Raw genomic sequence first — 23,545 nt, forward strand, 5'->3', positions numbered from 1 at the left:
AGTGAAATACAAGTAATTAAGTTTGTATAGATTGTCATCCTATACACAGAAGGGCGTGTGGTTTTTGTTTGTTTGTTTGTTTTGTTTTGTATTGTTTTTATATTTGTTTGTTTTCTCCCAGAAACTTCCACTGGGGAGCCTCTCCACAGGCTGCAGGGGAACTGCTCCTGCCTGCCTGGAGCACCTCCTGCCCTTCTGTTGCACTGACCTTGGCACCTGCAGGACTGTTTTTCTCTAAATTTTCTCATTTATTTCCCAGCTGTTGTTGCTGTCCCTTTCTTAAATTTGCTCTCCCAGAGAAGCAAACAGCTCTGGCCAGTGGTGGGTCCCTTTTGAAGCCAGCTGGAGCAGACTTTTATCTTACATGGGGAAGCTCTTGCACTTTTTATAGAGTCCAAGATGTAAGATGTTGCATCTGAAGACCAAGACAAGGAACTTATCTAGTACCTTACACTTAACTTGTTTCTGTGTTCACAGGCCTGTGTTCAGCAACAGGCCTCTTTTTCCTCTTTTTGCCTTACTAGTAACATTGCATTAGAAGCTTTTCTTGTTGCCTTTGTGTTATCTTCTGCTAAGCTCTCCTATCCCCATTCCTGTATGTCCAAAATCACAGAATCACAGAATTTCTAGGTTGGAAGAGACCTCAAGATTATCGAGTCCAACCTCTGACCTAACACTAACAGTCCCCACTAAACCATATCCCTAAGCTCTACATCTAAACATCTTTTAAAGACTTCCAGGGATGGTGACTCCACCACTTCCCTGGGCAGCCTGTTCCAATGTCTAACAACCCCCTCGGTAAAGAAGTTCTTCCTAAGATCCAACCTAAAACTCCCCTGGCACAACTTAAGCCCATTCCCCCTCGTCCTGTCACCAGGCATGTGGGAGAACAGGCCAACCCCCACCTCGCTACAGCCTCCTTTAAGGTATCTGTAGAGAGCAATAAGGTCACCCCTGAGCCTCCTTTTCTCCAGGCTGAATAAGCCCAGCTCCCTCAGCTGCCCCTCGTAGGACTTGTTCTCCAGGCCCCTCACCAGCCTTGTCGCCCTTCTCTGCACCCGCTCAAGCACCTCGATGTCCTTCTTGTAGCGAGGGGCCCAAAACTGAACACAGTACTCGAGGTGCGGCCTCACCAGAGCCGAGAACAGGGGGACGATCACCTCCCTAGCCCTGCTGGTCACACTGTTTCTGATACAAGCCAGGATGCCGTTGGCCTTCTTGGCCACCTGAGCACACTGCTGGCTCATATTCAGCCGACTATCAACCATCACTCCCACGTCCTTCTCTGCCTGGCAGCTCTCCAACCACTCATCTCCCAGCCTGTAGCTCTGCTTGGGGTTATTGCGCCCCAGGTGCAGGACCTGGCACTTGGCCTTATTGAACTTCATGCAGTTGGCCTCAGCCCATCACTGCAGCCTATCCAGATCCTCCTGCAGAGCTTTCCTACCCTCAAGCAGATCAACACACGCACCTAACTTGGTGTCATCTGCGAACTTACCGAGGGTGCACTCGATGCCCTCGTCCAGATCGTCGATGAAGATATTAAAGAGGACCGGCCCCAGCACCGAGCCCTGGGGAACGCCACGAGTAACTTGCCTCCAACTGGATTTGACTCCATTTACCATGACTCTTTGGGCCTGGCTATCCAGACAGTTCCTAACCCAACAAAGCGTGCGCCAGTCCGAGCCAAGAGCAGCCAGTTTCTTGAGGAGAATGCTGTGGGAGACGGTGTCAAAAGCCTTGCTGAAGTCAAGGTAGACCACATCCACAGCCTTTTCCTCATCCACCCAGCGTGTAACTTTGTCATAGAAGGAGATCAGGTTCGTCAAGCAGGATCTGCCTTTCATAAACCCATGCTGAGTGGGCCTGATCGCCTGCTTCCCCTGCAAGTGCTGCATGATGACTCTCAAGAGGATCTGCTCCATGAGCTTCCCTGGCACTAAGGTCAAACTGACAGGACTGTAGTTTCACGGGTCAGTCCTCCAACCCTTCTTGTAGATGGGTGTCACGTTTGCTAGCTGCCAGTCAACTGGGACCTCCCCCGATAGCCAGGACTGCTGATAAATGATGGACAGTGGCTTGGCCAGCTCCTCTGCCAGTTCTCTCAGTACCCTTGGGTGGATCCCATCCAGCCCCATCGACTTGTGCACATCCAAGTGCCGTAGCAGGTCACCAACCAGTTCTTCATGGAGAGTGAGGGCCACATCCTGCTCCCCATCCCCTTCCACGAGCTCAGGGTATTGAGTATCCAGAGAACAACTGGTATTGCCGCTAAAGACTGAGGCGAAGAAGGCATTAAGCACCTCCACCTTTTCCTCTTCTCTTATAAATAAGTTTCCCCCTGCATCCAGTAAAGGATGGAGATTCTCCTTACTCCTCCTTTTTGTGCTGATGTATTTATAAAAACATTTTTTGTTATCTTTAGCGGCAGTAGCCAGATTGAGCTCCAGATGAGCTTTGGCCTTCCTAATTTTGTCCCTGCACAACCTTGCAACATCCTTATAGTTCTCCCTAGTGGCCTGCCCACTTTTCCAAAGCTTATAAACCCTCTTTTTCCTCCTAAGATCAAGCCACAATTCTCTGTTGAGCCAGGCCGGTCTTCTTCCCTGCCAGCTCGTCTTTGGGCACGTGGGGACAGACCGTTCCTGCGCCATTAAGACTTCCCTCTTGAAAAGCGCCCAGCCTTCCTGGACCCCTCTGCCCTTCAGAACCACCTCCCAAGGGACTCCACCAACTAGTGTCCTGAGCAGCTCGAAGTCAGCCCTCCAAAAGTCCAATACAGCGGTTTTACTGGTCCCCTTCCTGGCCTCGCCAAGAATAGTGAACTCCACCATTGCGTGGTCACTCTGCCCAAGACAGCTCCCGACGATCACGTCCTCCACCAGTCCTTCTCTGTTTGTGAAGAGAAGGTCTAGCGGGGTGCCACCCCTGGTAGGTTCGCTAACCAGCTGCATCAGGAAGCTATCTTCCATGCTCTCCAGAACCCTCCTAGACTGCTTTCTCAGGGCTGTGTTGTGCTTCCAGGATATGTCAGGGAAGTTGAAGTCCCCCACAAGAACAAGCGCCGATGATTTTGCAACTTCTGTCATCTGCCTGTAGAACTCTTCATCCATCTCCTCATCCTGGTTCGGCGGTCTATAACAGACCCCGACCAGGACGCTAGCCTTGTTAGCCTTCCCGCTGATCCTAACCCAAAGGGACTTGACCTTGTCATTCCCAGCCTCGAGTTCTACAACATCGAAAGATTCTCTAATATAGAGAGCCACACCACCACCCCTTCTGTGCTGCCTGTCCCTTCTGAAGAGCTTATAGCCAGGCATTGCAGCACTCCAGTCATGAGAGTGGTCCCACCACGTTCAATATCACCTTATATTGAAAATCTTTTTCTATTCATATCACTTAGACTATGCAGAAAAAAAATAATAATAATAAAAGAAATGCTTGACCATAGGTTGGAGAGCTGGGCGATCACCAACCACATGAAGTTCAATAAGAGCAAGTGCCGGGTTCTGCACCTGGGACGCGGAAACCCTGGCTGCACGTACAGACTGGGCGATGAGACGCTGGAGAGAAGCCTAGAAGACAGGGATCTGGGGGTTGTAGTAGACAGCAAGTTGAATATGAGCCAGCAGTGTGCCCTGGCAGCCAGGAGGGCCAACCGTGTTCTGGGGTGCATCAAGAACGGCATCGCTAGTAGGTCAAGGGAGGCGATTGTCCCGCTCTACTCTGCACTGGTGCGGCCTCACCTCGAGTACTGTGTGCAGTTCTGGGCACCACAGTATAAAAAGGACATTAAACTGTTGAAGAGTGTCCAGAGGAGGGCTACGAAGATGGTGAAAGGCCTGGAGGGGAAGACGTACGAAGAACGGCTGAGGTCACTGGACCTGTTCAGCCTGGAGAAGAGGAGGCTGAGGGGAGACCTCATCACAGTCTACAACTTCCTCGTAAGGGGGTGTCAAGAGGCAGGTGACCTTTTCTCCATTAACACCAGTGACAGGACCCGCGGGAACAGGGTTAAGCTGAGGCAGGGGAAATTTAGGCTTGACATCAGGAGGGGGTTCTTCACAGAGAGGGTGGTTGCACACTGGAACAGGCTCCCCAGGGAAGTGGTCACTGCACCGAGCCTGTCTGAATTTAAGAAGAGATTGGACTGTGCACTTAGTCACATGGTCTGAACTTTTGGGTAGACCTGTGCGGTGTCAAGAGTTGGACTTGATGATCCTTAAGGGTCCCTTCCAACTCAGGATATTCTATGATTCTATGATTCTATATATTGCAATAATCAAATAATCTTTGAGAGAGTTTGATTATTGTGTTATATGAGGTCTCTTCCAACCTAGAAATTCTGTGATTCTGTGATTCTGTGATATGCCAAAAAGAAGTCAGGAAGACCTCAACCTAAGATGCAATTTCTTTTTTCTGTCATACGAAACGCAGTGAGAAATTACACACAGATCAATTGTATAAATTCCTTACATGAAATGAAATCCACAAATTAGAAGCTTGCCACTGAGACACAGGAGCCGAATATATATAAAAAAATAATAATAAAAAAATAAAAAGTAATAATAATACACAAACACTATCCTGTTGCTGAAATTGAGAACTCGCAAATTAATCTAAAAATTTAATTTTAATTTTTTCAGGATTACATTTTGGCTAACTTAGAATAGTAAAATATACTCTGTAGAGACATACAGCTTCATTAATATGAGACAGATTACACTAGTCTTTGCTGTTTCATCTATTAGAAGTCCCTATGAATGGCAGATACAGGCTTTTCTTAGTGATGTCTAGGTAAGTCTCACTTAGAGGAAGGATTATTACTTATTATTAGAAGTAATTGAAGTTGACTTCAGTAACTGCCAGCATTATTTACTCAGACAACAGCAACTGTTCCATGATGTTTTTTTCTATTAAATAACATTTGCAATTTGATCAGGTTGAGCTGAAAATAAGTTAACGGGAACACAGGAATATTTCATATTCCATTAGCATCCATCCAACTGTAAAATCAGAAATTGTTTTAAAAAAATATTCAATATTTAAACCCATTTTTCATCACGCATGATCAACAACATTCATTTTGCAGCTAAAGGACATTAAATTTCAATTGATAAATATACTGAACATTATAATATGTGATATTTTAGCAAAGTTATAAAATTCAACTCTGTAAGAGGCAGGAAAATATTTCCATACTTGAAACTAGAGTAGTTTACCGTACTAACTTGGGGGGCATACATTTAAAAATTCATATAATATAACTGAAATCATAGGCATCTGTAAATTGAAGTTTTAGGATACACTATATCAATATCAATACAATATACAAATACAATACAATATACAAATACAATACTATATCAATACAAATTTAAACTGTTTCATGGAAACTACCCCTACTTTAAAAATATTTTCCTTAAGACTCGCAGGTCAAACACTGTCCTATTCCTTCAGCAAAGTTGAATTAAACTGTCTTTTAGGTAGAAACAGAGACTTTTACAAACCAGGGGAAAAACATAAAGGCACTTCGCTGTTTTTTCACAGAAATGATTGAGGGTCTTGCACTTACAATAGCTAAGGCCAGTGGTTTTGCACAACCAACAGTTCTCTTAAAATGTTCTAGCCTCTCCTCCGATGCTTTACAACCTCTTACAGAAAGCTAATCAAAACACAGAGAGCACAGGACCTCATATCTGCCAAGGTCTTCAGGTAATAATTACATCAGACCTCAGACCTAGGAGAAAGCAGGTAAGGGGAAGTGGAACAATTTAGGGGTATGAGTACCACAAACTCAAAGAAAAAAAAAAAAAAAAAAAAAAAAAAAGAGAGAGAGAGAGAAAAAGAAAAAAAAAAAAAAAAAGGAAAAAAAATAACTGAGATTGTTTTCAAGCTGAGTATATTCTGATGCACCTACTCTGGCACAGACAAAGTCATGGAAGAGTAACATCTTTCATTTATATTTATATTTGAAAATGTAAGTGTTACAAGGGCGCACAAGTAAAAGAAGCTTGGTACACTGGTTTATATTGCATATTCCTAACCTTAAGACTTTTAAAGGACATTTTTAAAAAGGAGAGAAGTTCTGTTCCTGAGTGAGAGTGAAGGGAATATAACACTGTGAAATGGAATATTTCATGAAAAAAATACAGACCATAATTTGTTATTATCTCAGTTGTGGAAAATAATAATAATAATAACAATAAAAATAACAATAACAATAACAATAACAATAATAATAATGATAATTTTTGTTTTTATAATAATTATTATAATTTATTATTATTATTATAAATAATTAATTATTGTTATTGTTATTATTATTATGCAGAAGGATAAAGCCTTACTTTGCCCATTTCACATTAGCAGATCCTTTATACCTAAAGGTACAGATTCAGAGTATAGGTGGCTTCCTGACAATTTTTATCCCTAGCACAGAAGCCTTGTTATTATGTAAGACATCTTATTTCTCACAAACAACTCATCAATTAACTAGTGCATATCTAGTGTATTTCCACATCTTTAATTACATTTCAGTTAGACACAGATGAAGTAAGTTTTAGGCAGCCATTTTAGTATGTTCATCAAAGTACTTCTGATTTACTTTCTATAGAGCAGGAATTAATATTCCTGTTATTTCAGTTAACCATGCAAATTAAAATATAATATATTGTTAATTAATATAATTAATAAATTATTATTTCTTAAAACTTATTATTACACAAAGCAGTTTTTATTTCATTTTATGTCTTATTTCAAATTTCATGTGTTTTCATAGATAGATATTTTGACAGACAGATTTAGGGGTTTTGGCTGAGTAAAGTCTGAAGGGCTGGGTGCTTTGACATTAGATTTGAGCTACACACTCTACTTGGCATATAAGAGTCCAGATAATGTCATTTTTAGCCTGCAAGTGTTTAGAACACTTCCTGATTTAGAACAGTTGTCCAGTTGTGATTAGCATCTTCCTTGCTCAGATGTCTTAATGGAGTAAGAATATTGTGCAGTGTCATCTTGCCCTCTTACACTGATGCTTATTACATTAGATGATTCTCCTTTTCCTAAGTAGTTACTGCTATTGTTAATTTCATCTTAAATTATTTTCCATTACTTCTCTGTTAATGTTTTTGCTCAATATGTCACGTACCAGAGCAAGGTTTTTGCTTGTTTATTTATTTTGTTTGTTTATTTATTTTATTATTTTTGTTAATGTCCTTTTTCTTTTTGAAAATGGAAGCCCTTTCTAGGCTAAATCCTTTTCCCCAGCACTATAGCTGAATAATCAACAAAATGTCACAAATGCACTTTGATGACCAGAACACGACTGAAGGACAGAGATGCATGCCATGGAACAGTCTGCCAAAGCAGTGACTCAGCAGCCTTAGAGAGAAGAGTCTGTATACATAAAAAGTATGAGGTATTGACTCACAGACATGAGCAGACATTGATATGTATGTGGAATTGCTCTTGGGGGAGCATAACAGCGCCATGGAGGAACTCTGCTGCAGTTTTTTAGACTAAGGAAAAGAATCCTGGTATATATTTCTTCATTTGGACTTTGAGAAGGGAACTGGTTTTCATTCTTGTGTTCATCCTTAAATTTCAATTTCAGTAAAACTACTAATGGCTTAAGAAATCTGAAAATGTCTTTTTAGTATTTTACCTCCTTTGTTTAGAACTGATATTATTTAATAACTCAATGGGGCAGCTGGATATTGTTCTGTTATTAAAAGACACAATTATTATAAAAGTCAAAAAGAAAGGCATGGAAATCAATTACAACATAATAAAATGGATAGAAATATCAAAGCATAAAGCTCCATAAACCCCAGCACTTCATCCTCCAATACCTAACCCTCCTCAGCCAGCAATTGACCAATAGAAATGTCAATTCTTTCAGAATAAAATGTAAGAGAAAGAACAAAAAAATCATTATTTTAGGGAGCTTTAGCTCTGCAATGCACAATTACATTGAGATCAAATTTTTCATGGCATACGTAGATTTATGAAAGTTTGCTTTTATTTGGAGTGGTATATATAAAAGGACAAGTTCCCTCTTTATTAGTGTAATTATAATCCCTTTAGCTTTAGCAGAGTGTAGATTGCCATACCAAAGGTGAAGTTTAAGGGGGTAACTCCTTCAGCAGTTTTTTTTATTTCTTTTCATAAAGAGCAATGAGGTTGCCTAATTGGTGTGGTGGGTTTACGAGGCAAGGTTTTGGTAGGAGGGGGCCATAGGGGTGGCTTCTGTAAGAAGGATCTAGAAGCTGCCCCATGTTTGGTAAAGACCCCACTGCTGACCAGAGCCGAGCCAATAAGCGATGTTGTTTTGCGCCTCTGTGAGAGCATATTTAAGACAGGGAAAAAAACGCTGCACCACACAGCAGCTGGGAGAGAGAGAGGAGTGAGGAACAGCCTTGCAGGTGCCAAGGTCAGTGAAGAAGGAATGGGAGAGGTGCTCCAGGCACCAGAGCAGAAGTCCCCTGTGGCCTGTGGTAAGGACCATGTTGTAGCAGGATGTCCCCCTGCGGCCCATGGAGTAACACGGTGGAGCAGGTGGACCTCCACTGACAGAGGCTGCCGCCTGTGGAAGACCGCTGCCGGAGCAGGTTCTGGGCTGGACCTGTAGCCCATGGAGAGGAGACCACACAGGAGCAGGTGACCTAGAAGGAGCTGCTGCCTGTGGGGGAGCCAGGTTGGAGCAGTTTGCTCCTGAGGAATGGACCCCGTGGTACGGACCCATATCTGGAGCAGTTCTGGAAGGGCTGCTGTCTGTGGGAAGCCCATGCCAGATCAGTTCATCAAGGGCTGTATCCCGTGGGAGGGACCCCACTGCACAGGGGACAAGAGTGACCGAGGAGCGGCAGAGAAGAAGCGCTGTAGACTGACCATAACCCCCATTCCCCCGTTCCCCTGCACCGCTCAGAGCGGGAGGAGGTGGAAGAGGGTGGACTGGGGGGGAAGGTGCTTTTGGTTTCTTTCCTTTGTTTCTCACTTCTCTAGCTTGTTAGTAATAAGCAATAAATCTTACTATCTCCCTATACAGAGTCTGTTTTGCCCGTTACAATAATTACTGTGTGATCTTCTTGTCCTTATCTCAACCTTTGAGCCCTTTTCATCCTATTTTCTCCCCATTCCATCTGTCTTTGAGGCGGGGGAGTGAGAGAGCAGCTGTGGTGGAGCTCGGCTGCCCACTTGAGCGGAACCACCACAATTGGAAAAAAAAAAAAAAAAAAAAAAAAGGCCAGGGGCAATGGCAAACCTTTCCACAGAGACTTTCAAACAGAAATGCTAGACACTGTGGTTCTGCAGAAATGTTCTATTCAGGCTGGCAGTTGGGCTTCAATGTTTCAGAGACCAAGAACAGCCATGATCTGTGTCTCACTCCACACCTAAGTTTTCTGCACAGCTAGCAGAGTGAAAACCCACCACGTGCCGGTCTGACAGTGATGCCCTGTGGGCTTCCCTGGCTCCTGTCCCAGCACCCAGTTCCTCTTTCATCCATGGGCCTGCACCCGGACCCCTGACACACTTCATCGAATCACAGAATCATTAGGGCTGGAAAAGACCTTACAGATCATCTGGTAGAACCATCACTGAACTACCACTATCACCCACTAAACCATGTCCCTAAGCACCACGTCCAACCTTTCCTTGAACACCCCCAGGGACGGTGATGTCACCACCTCCCTGGGCAACCTGTTCCAATGCCTAACTACTCTTTTCTTTCTGAGAAGAAATATCTCCTAATTTCCAACTTAAAACTCCCATGGCACAACTTGAGGCCATTCCCTCTAGTCCTATCACTATTTACCTGTGAGAAGAGGCTGACCCCAAGCTCTCCACAACTTCCTTTCAGGTAGTTGTGGAGTTCTTCCTATGGCTCCAAGCTTCTGGCACTGGAGGAGCAGCCTGGCAGTACTTCTCCTGGTCTCCCCATTAAAGGCTGCATTCCTTGGTGACATCTCAGCACAGGTGATAAAATTCAGTAGTAGTCACAAACAACTAGTAACAGTTCTTTCCAAAAAATTGTACTGGACAGTCACCCAATGGTCTTAATGCATATGGCAATAAAACCACCTGAACTCTAGTTCTGGCAATTTCTGTCTAAGAAATTACTGTCTGAAATGTTTATTGTCTTAGATAACTTCAAGGTTCCTGGCTTTTCTGTAGTGGATGAAAAGACATTCTCTTTACCCTCAGTTTCTTTCTACTCCTGTATTTATTGCTCCAGTTCCCATCTCTCTCAGAAATGGAGTTTTAAGGCATTACTTTCTTTTGCAGTTAGGATGTAACCAAAAAATAATCCTATTAAGCCGAGTGGCAAAAGGCAAGTAGATATTTCTTCAGGACACATGTTGTTCACTCCACAGTTCACAACCTTGAAAATAACTGATTGCTGTCTTTGCATCTACTTACCTTTTTCTGCTTGTTTTCTTGTAGAAATTCATTTGGTTAACTTTGTGAAATCAACCAAAATATGAAGTAGGTAAACTGAAAGTCATACAAAATAATGAGAAATTTCCTCATTAGCCACAATCAAATTCTCGGCAGAAATTTTCATAAGTATAGTTAAAAAACAAACAAACAAACAAACAACAAAAAAAAAAACAACACATACAAGCTCCATTCTCTTGATGTAAAATCACAACTGATTAATTATATCATTATTTCTTTCCAAAGCTACAGCAATTACTATTTTGCCAGACACATCATGCTTCACTGTTTATTTTTCTTTCAGAGCCCAACATCTAAACTTCCCATTCTTGTTAATGGAAAGTTAAATCATAATGTCAACTTGTCATTATGTTAGCATTTTGGAATATTATATGAAGCTTTTATACTCTTGGACGGGAAAGTTTGCTACCAGCTGTGAAGGAATATGATACATGTATCTGCATTAAAAAAAAATAAACACCACTCCCTAATCCCTACTCCCCCCTCTTATCCCCTACCCTCCAATACATACATACCCTGTGTTACATACACAACTGCAGTCCTACTTCCCCTTTTCCTTTCAGAGCCCAGTGGAAGATTCACAGTAGAGATAAGAATTCTCTTGGTGTCATGGAGGCTACTGAAGTCTGATGTGTGGAAAAGCTATTTGTTCAAATAAATAAATCCTTTTTTGCAAACTCTTTCAAATTTGATTTTAGTGTGCATGGAAGACAATGACACCTACAGGCAAATAAAAGAATGTAAAACTCATTTATGAGTTATGAATGGGGCAAAATGGAGAAGAAATAAAACTCAGAAAAAGGAGAAACATTTTAATTTAGCTGTATGCATTTTTACAACAATTGGCCAGATATCATAATTTTCCAACAAGATTCCTTTGTAATACATTTACCTCTGCAAATGTTTAAAGAATAATGTCATGTGCTTTAAAAAAAATAAAAATAAAATAAACAATTAAAAATATATAACTACTGTGGACCTAGAAACATACTGGGAGGAATAAGAGTATTTTAAAATCAGAACTGTCCATACGAAAATGCATTGGAAATAATTTAATCACAACTTTATTTTATTTCTCTGAGTCTTCTTCCAAATGAAAGATAAAAGAATCTTTCATGTAGAGAAAGTTTACTAATACACAGACTATTTTTGATGCTTAATACATTTATTCATACAGTATGTATTTTACTCCCTAGCTTTTTCCTTTTTGTCTTATCTCCCTTAACTTACCTAAAATAGAAATGGTGGAAACAATTCAGTTCTTAATCTAAGTGACATTTAAATGAATAGAGATACATTATGTATATTATGTGCTTGAAACTATGAATTTGCTGCTCTCTCTATGTGCCTTTCTTGTCTTTTACAATTTTGCTGTAGATTTATTATTAAATTTTATTTAGTCCCCCATTAAATAATTTGAGTAGCCATAAAAAAGGTACATGTGTTAAGTGTGAAGTATAACGCAAGACACAACTGAATACTTGTTTTCAAAACTTAGTTTATGCTTTTGATTGTGTAATTGCATCACATATTAACTAAAAGTTTCTTCCATCTGTCTCAGGGTCCTGCAGTTCATGTGGTCTTCCCTGTACAGAGGTAGTTAGTTTAAATACTTCAATGTGTCTTGAGTTATTCTATGCAGACATAGGCTGGTGTGCAAGATAAAACTCATCTCTTTATGCAGAGTGTTCTATAGAAAGAAGCAGACTATTATTCCTATAAAATAAATTCTCTCAAAATAAGGAAAAGATTTCAACTGAATATCAGGACTTATCGTCCAACCAAAATAGTTTTGTCATGCAACAAAGGCATATGAGCTCTATACTCATTAGAGCATCCGAGATTTTTTTCATCAATGTTATGAAGCATTCATTTATAAGATAATTCAAATGTAAACTGTAAAGGTAGAATTGACTCCCAATGTACCATTTAGTATTTCTGGGTCAGAGGAAAACAGGACAAGATTTATAGGAAAATAAGACATGAAGCAAGAAACCAGGGTCACTATTTCTGACTATTTTGTAGGGGAGATAAAAACAAACCTGCAGAACTATGTAAGTTGGGTATTCACACAAACTGTGACATCTGACCAAAATTTCAGGCTTAATTTAGAAAAAGGACTGAAAATGAGGCATAAATAATTCACCTAAAAGATATGAATATCAGATACAAATATCACAATGAATCTGGAAGGAAAATGATAAATAAAACAGAATGGCCACAATGGAGAGTAGGAAGACCGGAGAGTTCTGGCACATATGCTAGCTCATTAGCTTCATTATCAGATGGGAAAGGCTAAATGTAAAGGTAACAGCTGATAGACACTAGTAACTCTCCTGATTTGGTAGGAAATTGAAAGAAGAACTCTAACCCCCTCCCCCCCCCCCATTAAGATTAAAGTACAACTATCAACATAGAAAGATACAACTCATATGCTGAAATTTCTAGTCCCCTCATTTTTAATACCTGATAATGAGGATATGTGACAGCAATACCATTCCCACTCCTAAACTAGATATAACCTCACCTTCACAAAGAAACTATCATTCAGTCACCTCAATTTTCATAGTTAATGTTTAAAAGCAGTTCTAGTAAGCTTGGGTGAAAAAAATTAATAAATAAATAAACAGCTTTATGAAATTTTTATTGTTTCTATTTACTGAAAAATTAGTCTTGCTAAGGTTTGTGAACCTTTTCAGTGAATTCTTCAGCTTTCAAAATGCACTTGGTCAAATTTATGATGAAATCAAATTTTACACTTGGCGTAACTGAATACTTGCATATATCAGATGAGATAGTACTATCATAGAATCATGGAATCACAGAATCACAGAATGGTTTGGGTTGGAAGGGACCAAAAGATCACCTACTTCCAACCCCCCTGCTTCCCCCTGCTTTTATCAGGGACATCTCCCACTACACCAGGTTCCACAAAGCCCCATCCAGACTGGCCTTGAACACTTCCAGGGATGGGGCATCCACAGTTTCTCTGGGCAAACTGTTCCAGTGCCTCACCACCATCTGAATGAAGAATTTCTTCATAACATCTAATCTAAACCTACTCCTTTTTAGTTTAAAACCATTACACTTTGTCCTGTCACTACACCCCCTGACAAAGAGTCCCTCCACAGCTTTTCTATAGGCCCCCTCTAGGCACTGGAAGGCCGCTTTCATGGTCTCCTCAGAGCCTTCTCTTCTCCAGGCTGAACAACTCCAAATCCCTCAGCCTGTCTTCATAGAAGTGATGCTCCAGCCCCTTGACCATCTTTGTGGCCTTACTCCGGACTCACTCCAATAGGTCCAAGTCCTTCTTGTGCTAAGGGCCCCAGAGCTGAAGAAGAATCACTTCCCAGAGGAGAAGAATCACTTCCCTTGACCTTCTGGTCATTCTCCTTTTGAGGCAGAATAGGATACTGTTGGCTCTCTGGGCAGCAACCACATATTGATGGCTCATGTTGAACTTCTTATCAACCAGAACCCCCAGGTTCTTCTCCTCAGGGCTGCTCTCAATCCATTCTCTGCCCAGCCTGTATTTGTTCTTGGGATTGTCCCAGCCCAGATTCAGGACCTTGCACTTGGCCTTGTTGAACCTCCTGAGGTTCACACAGGAATACTGCACTACTTATGAGAACAGAGCAACAGCATTCTCAAAAGTATTGCAGACAGGGGTTCTTACCAAACTTTTTGTAAACAAAAATATGCACAACATTTTGGTCTTCACACTTACCTGAAATATTCTTGATGAAAAAGTTGTAACATATTCTTTTGTGCCTTAAGCTAATCAATCAGAATGATGCCTAACAGGTTAAACTGAAATAGGTTCCATAAGAAAATACACTTGCCCAGACATTTTCAGGGTACAAGGCCAATTACAGTATAAAATCAAACTGGATTGGAAGAATCCATTTAACAGTGTTTTTTCAAAGGACACTTAGGAAAGCAAAGCACATGTTGCAATCTTGGAAGACAAAGAGGAAGAGCACAATAAAATAAATAAATAAATAAATAAATAAATAAATAAATAAATAAACCTTGAAGAGCTCTTAGTCCTCTACAGTTTTTTTTGTTTGTTTGTTTGTTTGTTTTTGAGCAATTTAGTAACAAAGGTCAGACTAAGAACTTCTGATTACAGAACATCTAATTTATTTATAGAATATGCCTGGAATAAGCATAATCCTGTGCATTTCTAAACAACAAAGCAATCATTGATGTTTTCATATTGTTTCTGTTCTTGACTTCTTAGCAGAACCTTTTCTATAATGGGGAGAGACAGTGAAGAGCAAAAAGTAACTAAGTAATTTTTCTGAACACTGGACTAGGTTACCAGGAGTGAACCAAGTGTCCAATGTTCATTAGGCATTTCACTCCTTAGCAGTTTGAATGTTCTGTGCTTGGGTTATGGGTGGGATGTTCGAATCATAGCTTCTGCATACAGCAAATCTTGTGAGAAAAGAATTAAAATTCTTTACAGAATCACAGAATTGTCTAGGTTGGAAGAGACCTCTAGATCATTGAGTCCAACATCTGACCTAACACTAACAAGTCCTCCACTGAACCATATCCCTAAGTTCAACATCTAAACCTCTTTTAAAGACCTCCAGGGATGGTGACTCCACCACTTCCCTGGGCAGCCCATTCCAATGCCTCACAACCCTTTCAGTAAAGAAGTTCTTCCTAATATGCAACCTAAAACACCCCTGGCACAACTTCAGCCCATTATCCCTCGTCCTGTCACCAGGCATGTGGGAGAAATGACAAACCCCCACCTCGCTACAGCCTCCTTTAAGGTATCTGTAGAGAGCGATAAGGTCGCCCCTAAGCCTCCTCTTCTCCAGGCTGAACAAGCCCAGCTCCCTCAGCCGCTCATCGTAAGACTTGTTCTGCAGACCCCTCACCAGCTTTGTCGCCCTTCTCTGGACTTGCTCAAGCACCTCGATGTCCTTCTTGTAGTGAGGGGCCCAAAACTGAACACAGTACTCGAGGTGCGGCCTCACCAGAACCCAGTTCAGGGGGACAATCACTTTCCTAGACCTTCTGGCTTCTTGTACAAGCCAGGATGCTGTTGGCCTTCTTGGCCACCTGAGCACACTGCTGGCTCATATTCAGCCGACTATCAACCATCACTCCCACGTCCTTCTCTGCCTGGCAGCTTTCTAACCACTCATCTCCCAGCCTATAGCTCTGCTTGGGGTTATTATGCCCCAGGTGCAGGACCCGGCACTTGGCCTTGTTGAACTTCATGCAGTTGACCTCAGCCCATCAGTGCAGCCTATCCAGATCCTCCTGCAGAGCCTTCCTAACCTCGAGCAGATCGACACAACTTGGTGTCATCTGCAAACTTACTGAGGGTGCACTCGATCCCCTCATCCAGATCATCAATAAAGATATTAAAGAGGACTGGCCCCAGTACCGAGCCCTGGGGAACGCCATTAGTGACCAGCCTCCAACTAGATTTGACTCCATTCACCACAACTCTTTGGGCCTGGCTATCCACCCATTTTTTAACCCGATGAAGTATACGCCAGTTGAAGCCATGAGCAGCCAGTTTCTTGAGGAGAATGTTGTGGGAAACAGGGTCAAATGTCTTACTGAAGTCAAGGTAGACCACATCCATAGCCTTTCCCCCATACACTAAGCGCGTCACTTTGTCACAGGAGATCAGATTAGTCAAGCAGGACCTGCCTTTCATAAACCCATGCTGACTGGGCCTGATCACCTGGCTGCTCTGTAAGTGGCACGTGATAACACTCAAGATAATCTGCTCCATGAGCTTCCCTGGCACTGAGGTCGACCTGACAGGTCTGTAATTCCCTGGGTGTACCTTCTGACCCTTCTTGTAGATGGGCGTCATGTTTGCTAGCCACGAGTTGACTGGAACCTCCCCTGATAGTCAGGACTGCTGATAAGTGATGGAAAGAGGCTTGGCCAGCTCTTCCGCCAGTTCTCTCTCTATGGTTTACCTACCATATAAACTGATGTGGCTTCAGTCTTGATTTTAACATATATGTCGCACAATTTCAACTAATAAAATCTGTCTTATGGAAGCTTTTTGTAAATACATTTTGTAGAAAGCTTCTTTAGTTTACAGAATGAGAATAAAGAGCACTCAAACGTCTTCTTAAAGAAGCACACTGGGAAAATGCTGCTACAAGGGACAAAAATTTCATACTATCTTTTCTCTAGTGTTTAATAACTAACCTTAATTTCTCTTTCCCCCACTGCCACTGTCATAACATTAATCACTACACAATTGGTACAGATTATTCACCTACAACTCTGTCATAATAACAGTGCTTATAAATGTTCCCTTTTTGATTTATTCAGAAACAACTTGTTGCAAATATCTTGATTTTAGGATCTTTGAATGTCAGTAATGATTATTTTTTTCTCTTCAATAAATCTGCCCCTCAAATGATGGCCACTTAATTCATCCTCCTAAATGTCTGAGGGAAATAAAGTTGTATTGTTGGCATTAGTTTCCTATGTAACTTTTCATTTATTTGTACTTAAGGCAAACCTTTAAATTACCATAGCCCTTCATAGACTTCCAGAGCTTGTCTATGTAACAGTCTCTAGTTACTTAAGTCTACACACAGGCAAAAAATAAATTAAAAAATTACATGGGCTCTTCTGAGAGCTTCAGCCTCCTTGGGGCTCAAAATTGTAGTTAGTTTCCCAAGACCACTGTCAAATCACAGTTAAAAGCAGAACACAGGCCATCTCCTGTGCTAAAATCAAAAGTGATCAAAAGACCAAATTTCTCCCCCATGATAAGCTCAAGTAGAGTCAGTCAGAAAGCCAATATATTTCTACCTCTGCCAAAAACAGGTAGAAATAGAGCTCTATGGAGTCATTAAACCCCAAACATCTGGAAGACTTGAGGCCAGGGTATAAGCCAAATGTATCATTTCTAAGACTAATAAAAAAGCTAGCCTGGATGGCTAGCAACTGTACTGCAGAAATGCCCTGATGAACCTACACCTGAAATGCTCAACAGGTGATGGCAAGAAATTGATAACTTCACCTGCCCCAAAATGACAGCAAAACTTGCTTCTGTAGATCAGACACAGGGTGAAAATTATTATCCATACACAAGAAGTAAAAATATTATTTGATTTGGAAAAATACATTGCTGTACTCAACTCAGTTAAGCCCCTCCACAAAACAATTTCAATAAATGCAAGCATTTCCAACAGCTGAATGTAATGGGGAAATGCATTACTTATAGAAATATTATAGAATGCAGATGGCACAACATCAGATTCCCTTTCTGTACATCAGCATGATTTCTCTTTCTCTTTTCTGAAGTCTGGCACTTTGTCTGCAGTGGAGACTGTAGGAGAAACAGGAATAAAAATAAAAATAAAAAAAAAAAAAAAAAAAAAAAAAAACATTAAATGGAACAGAGAATATTTACTGAGTTACATTCTTTCTTCTCTCCTCTTTCTCTATAAACTTAATGCTTTACACTTGTAAGCCAATGTATAGTACAGAATATCAGATGTATGTACATCATATGTACAGAATGTATAGTACAGAATATCAACTAATGTATCCTTTTGGTAAGGATTTTATATTTTAGCAACTGTTCATTAATTCACAGAAGTGCAAATATAAGCCACAGATCTATGTTGCAGAAAATTCCCACTACATTCTTAAAAAAACAAAACAAACAAAAAAAAAACAACAAGATGAGAACCAAAACAGTAGTCCTCACTACTCGGGCATTCACTAACCCTCCTTATAAGGAAGACATTTTTATTATTCCCCTTCATACACAACAACTGTGCCTGAGCAGCACAATTTTCTCTCCAAAATTAACTGGTTCACCGTCTTAGCCAACCTATTCCTGTGGCCTTATGTAAAATGTCATCTGGTTCTCTCCAGATGAATATTAGTTAAAGCAGCTTGGTGCTGCATCTGTTTGGTAGGGAAAACAAACAGATGATGCAAGTGTTTAACTGACAATGCACCCAATTACAGTGAAATGGGAAAGAAATGTTACCAATAAGAAACATTCTGTGCAAGAACATAGACCTTGAAGAGTTACATGTGCAGGAAAAGAAGGTAGATTTTTGCCCATTTTTTTTGTTTTACCCAGCTGCTTCACTTTACATACAGTTATGCTCCAGCCTATGCACACAGGAAACTATTTTACATGTACAATGACGTACAGTGATTAAAGTAGTTCACTTATCTGAACAATATGATTTGTTCAGATAAGTGAACTGATTCAACTGCTATATTAAATATGGTACAAGAATTAAATATGATACAGGCTTTCAGTTAAATCCTTGTACTTTCTAAACCATTTCTTTTCATAAATGTCAACATCAAACCTTGCCTACACTTTTGACACACGTTTTGCTGTTTCAATGCTCAGTTTTCATGTGGGATTAAACACAAACAAAAATGAAGCAACAAACACACCTCTGGCTACTCCCAGCATTGACAGATATAATTGAGAAAACCAGGTTATGTCTGAAATCTTGCACGCTAATAGTATTCATATTTTCTGTTGTGTCCTAAAAATGCATATACTTGCATTTATTTGTACTGTGAAGTTGAAGCACTCTTCATACAAAAAAGAATCTATATTTTTTAATACATATGGAGAAAGTTGCCTTTTTTTTTTTTTTCGGTTTTAATAAGACACCATCAGATCTTATATTTTTTATTGCAGTTTTATACAGCCAAGCTTTCCATTGTCCTTGTTCATGTGATTCAATGTACGATTATGTTGGCAGTGCAAATAGGCAGTAAAGATTCCATGTCCTGGGGAAAAACAAAGAATAGAGCAAAACATAAGAAAACAAAAAATTGAACCCCCACATGTTTTTGTCTTCCATGATCAAGCAAAGTACTTAGTCACTGACAGGAATCCAAGCTAAAAGAAAATTGTCTCACAAGTGTTACAGAAAAAAATGATCATATCAAGTAGTTTGGAAATGAAAAGAGTGATCAGTCTCTGTATTTATAATACAAGTGAGAAAATCAGTTTCAATTGCATATTGATACGAGGCTTGACAGTGTTCATCTGCACAGCTTGGCTGCAGGTCCAATTCAGTTCTTCGGTCCAGAGCCACAAAGACATACCATGTCAAACTTCCCCTGCCTTTTACATAAATTCTGAATAATGAACTTGTTTAGAGAAATAATTCCATAAGTATTACACAGAATCAGAGAATGGTTGAGGTTAGAAGGGACGTGTTTTATTTTCTCCTTTGATCTGTTATTTTAAAGAATAAGCAAAATAAGGCCATGCAGGAATCTTAGACTCCAATAATGGAGTCTAAAAGAAAAAGCTTTTTCTGTTCAGTGAGTTGATAGTGAAATAAATTGAACATACATGTCATGGGACATAATAGTATGCATTGATGAGTGCTGAGGAACTGGCTGACGTCATTTTCAGTCCACTCAACTGTCTTTGAAAGGTCATGACAGTTTAGGAAGGTTCCTGAGGGCTGGAAGAAAACAAGTGTCACTCCATTTTCAAGAAGGGCAAAAATCACAGAATGCTGTTAACAGGGATCTCTGGAGGTCATCTGGTCTGACTGTCCTGCTCAAGCATGGCCACCCACAGCAGGTTGCTCAGGACCTTGCTTTTTTGGTTATCTACAAGGAGGGAGACTCTATAACCTCTCTGGGCAACCTGTGACAGTGCTCTGTAAACTTCACAATAAAGTGTTTCCTGATGTTTGGAGGAACTCTTTGGTGTTTCTGTTCATGCCCATTACCTCTTATCCTGTCACTGGGCACAGAGCCTAGCCATTTTGCACCTTTCCTTCAGTATTTGTACACATTGATGAGATCCCCCCAAACCTTCCTTTCTGCAGGCTGAACAGTCCCAGCTCTCTTTGTTGATGTTCCTGCCCTTGATGATCCTTATGGCCCTACAATGGCCTCTCTCTGCGGTGCTTATGTCTCTCTTCTACGGGGGACCCCAAACTAGACACAGTTCTGCAGGCACAGCCTAGCCAGTGCTGAGGAAAAGGGAAGGATGACATCCCTCCACCTGATGGCAACACTTTGCCTAATGCAGCCCAGGATACCATTAGCCTTCTTTGCTGCAAGGGCACATTGCTGGTCTTTGTTCAACTTGGTGTCCTTCAAGAGACCCAGGGCCTTTTCTGCATAACTGCTTTCCAGCTGCATGGCCTCCAACATGTCTTGATGTCTGCAGCTCTTCCTCCCAGGTACAGACCTTGCATTTCCCCGTGCTGATCCACTCTCAATAAAGGAAATGATACCCATTCCCCCATATGAGCATGGATACAAACAATACAAACCATGAAAATTAAGCAATGTTTGACACACTCTTCAGTCTTGAAAGAAATGAAGTTTTACCACCAATAGCCTCATTCCTACCATTGTGTTGTTTGGTAACCAAAAAATCTGTTTTCTTCAGATAAGACTACACAGAGAAAATTCTCTCCAATGTTAATTTACCTTATTAATCTGTAATATTAACAGATAACATATAGAACAAAACAGAATGAATAAAGTCTCTCCTAAGGCTGTAATAGGGAAGCAAACCAAAAAGAAATATGCACTGCTACATCTGCCAGATCTTAAAAGGTTTGACATCCCAATAAATACAGTTAAGCAACTAACATGAAATTTTGGGACAAAATTAATTAAAGCATTAACTTTGGGGAAAAAAAATAAAAAAATATTTTTGTAACCTTCACTTAAAAGCCATACCACATATTTTCATTCTGCTTGTGTTTAAATGCTTTGTCAGTTAGAGAAAATGGCTTGTTTTAAAACTGGTAAGTCACATGTACCGTCTCTTCATTTCAGTTCACAATCAAAAGACATTTGATAGAGAAATTCATTGCAATTTCTGAACCCAATATTTAGAAGAATCTGTCTCTTGCCTGGAATACCTGACTTATTAAAGGAACATAGAAAGAAGTTGAATTTTGTCCAAGTACATTTTAAAGGATACTATGAGTGGGATTTTTTTTTTAATTTTTATTTATCTTTATTTATTTTTAGTTTTGGTTTGTTCATTTGTTCGTTTTATTGTTCTAATTTGCAAATAAGTTTTTACACATATTATTCAAAAAAACAAAGAAAATTCCCATTATTACTCTTTTACTTCATTGCCATTAGTACTTGGAACACTGCTGGGAGAACACTATTTTTTTATCACTGATTGCATCTATTAATTTTTTATCCAAAAATTGTATGTGACTTAATAAGAAGCCAAACAAAGAGTAGCTCACACCAAACAGCAGTTAGCTATGTTGGAAAGACTGTATTTTCCTGTGCACAAAGCAAAGCATTTTTTCTCCTTAATATTAAGATTCAAATTGTTGCCAGTGTCAGAAAATAAATAAATAAATAAACAAACAAATAAATAAATAAATAAAAATCTTACAAAGACATCATTCAGAAAAGATACAAAACTTGTGTTGCAGTGTTATGAACAGAAGATTAGAAGCAGAACTATGATTTTTAAGGCTTAAGAGCAGCATTGATTATATTTGAGCAAATAACAAGTATGTTGTCTTATACAGAGTATGTTAATAGGTGTACAAATACTTAGAAATATTGACTTTTGAAATCACAGGTCTTCATTCATGCTACGGCTCATGCCATTATCAAGACAGGTCTACAAAATACATGTACTACAGCACTGATGTGTTTAACAGATGAAGAAATAGCTTTAAAGTGTACAGTGGATTGTACAGCAAACCTCCAAATCAGAAGACAGACCCCACAGTAGCAGAGCTAGTAAAACAAGGAGATAGAATACTGATCAGAGAGAAGTCAGTTTTGAAAAAGTTAAACGAAACTCACATTCAACAGAGAAAAAAGATCCTTAAGTCATATGTGTTTTTAAGAATTATTTTTTGCAGATGGCTGCAGTAAAGATGCAATCTGAAAGTGATATTGGAAATGAAACATAAACATTAGAGTATTATAGTTTTTTTTTTTTTTTTTTTTTTTTTTACTAATTACAAATTAAAAAGGATGTAGCAATGTCATCATTGAAATAACTTTGACAGTTACTGAAATTGTCTTTGTTCTGTCTGTAAATTTTGTCAAATATCAGAGGGCTCACAGAAGTGCCCTTCCAGTGAGTATATTCTGTTGCAAAGCAAAAATGATGAAAGGGTTAATAGCATTTCATTTCATTGCCTACCAGGGAGGAGATAAAAATGGAAATTCACTAAATGCAATTCTTACGCTCTCTCTACAGAAACTGTGTACTGCATGTTGAGGACATCCAAGGGCAGATATGATTGCTTCATTGAAGCAGAGTTTTCTAGCTATAACCCTCAGCCAAAAAAAATATTTCATTAAAGAATTTCTCACTTACTGTGCATCATTATTCCTGTCAATGCACTCCCAGGGAGGAAAGATGACAGTCATTCAGGGTGATATTGAGGCCAATGATTTCCTAAATTGTTGATAAGACATTCTGAGGCTATGACAGGCAATACAACAGAATTTCGTCATACTGTTTCTGCTGCACAAAAATGTCACACCAGGCATTACAGTGCAAGAAAACCCTTTCTATCAGGCTAGTTTTATGGCCAATACCTTTCTTCCTTTTAACAGTTTGCTGGTAAAATATTGAAAAAAATGCATACATCTACCCTGAAGTCTCCTAACAAAAACTATAAGAAGGTCAATAACATTTTCATAAGCATGTCAGGAGAAGAATGAAGATTATAACACTAGCTACGAATAAATAAATAAATAAAATAAATAAATAAATAAATAATAATGAAAAAAGCAATCTTTAACTACTAATAGCACACAGGAAAAAAAATAGATATTCCCAACAAAGCATGCTGATAATGCAATTTATGACTAAACCTATGGTCTAACTTCTCTGGTGGGGAAGCATTTGTAATGAATTCTCCAGAAATAATATTACAGGACTTCAATTAAAAAAAAAAAAAGGAGGATAACCAAAAACTTCCTTCTGGTCCATAGAGATTTTATTGTACTGCTTTTACCTGAGCACAGTATAACTCCCTGGTTACACCAACAGAGGGAGGCACCTTCATTTTTAAGCAAAGAGAAGAATGCTGTAAAAGATTTTGTAATACACCACAGTAACTGT

This window comes from Aythya fuligula, chromosome Z (genome assembly GCF_009819795.1).
Source record: "Aythya fuligula isolate bAytFul2 chromosome Z, bAytFul2.pri, whole genome shotgun sequence".
Taxonomy (NCBI): domain Eukaryota; kingdom Metazoa; phylum Chordata; class Aves; order Anseriformes; family Anatidae; genus Aythya; species Aythya fuligula.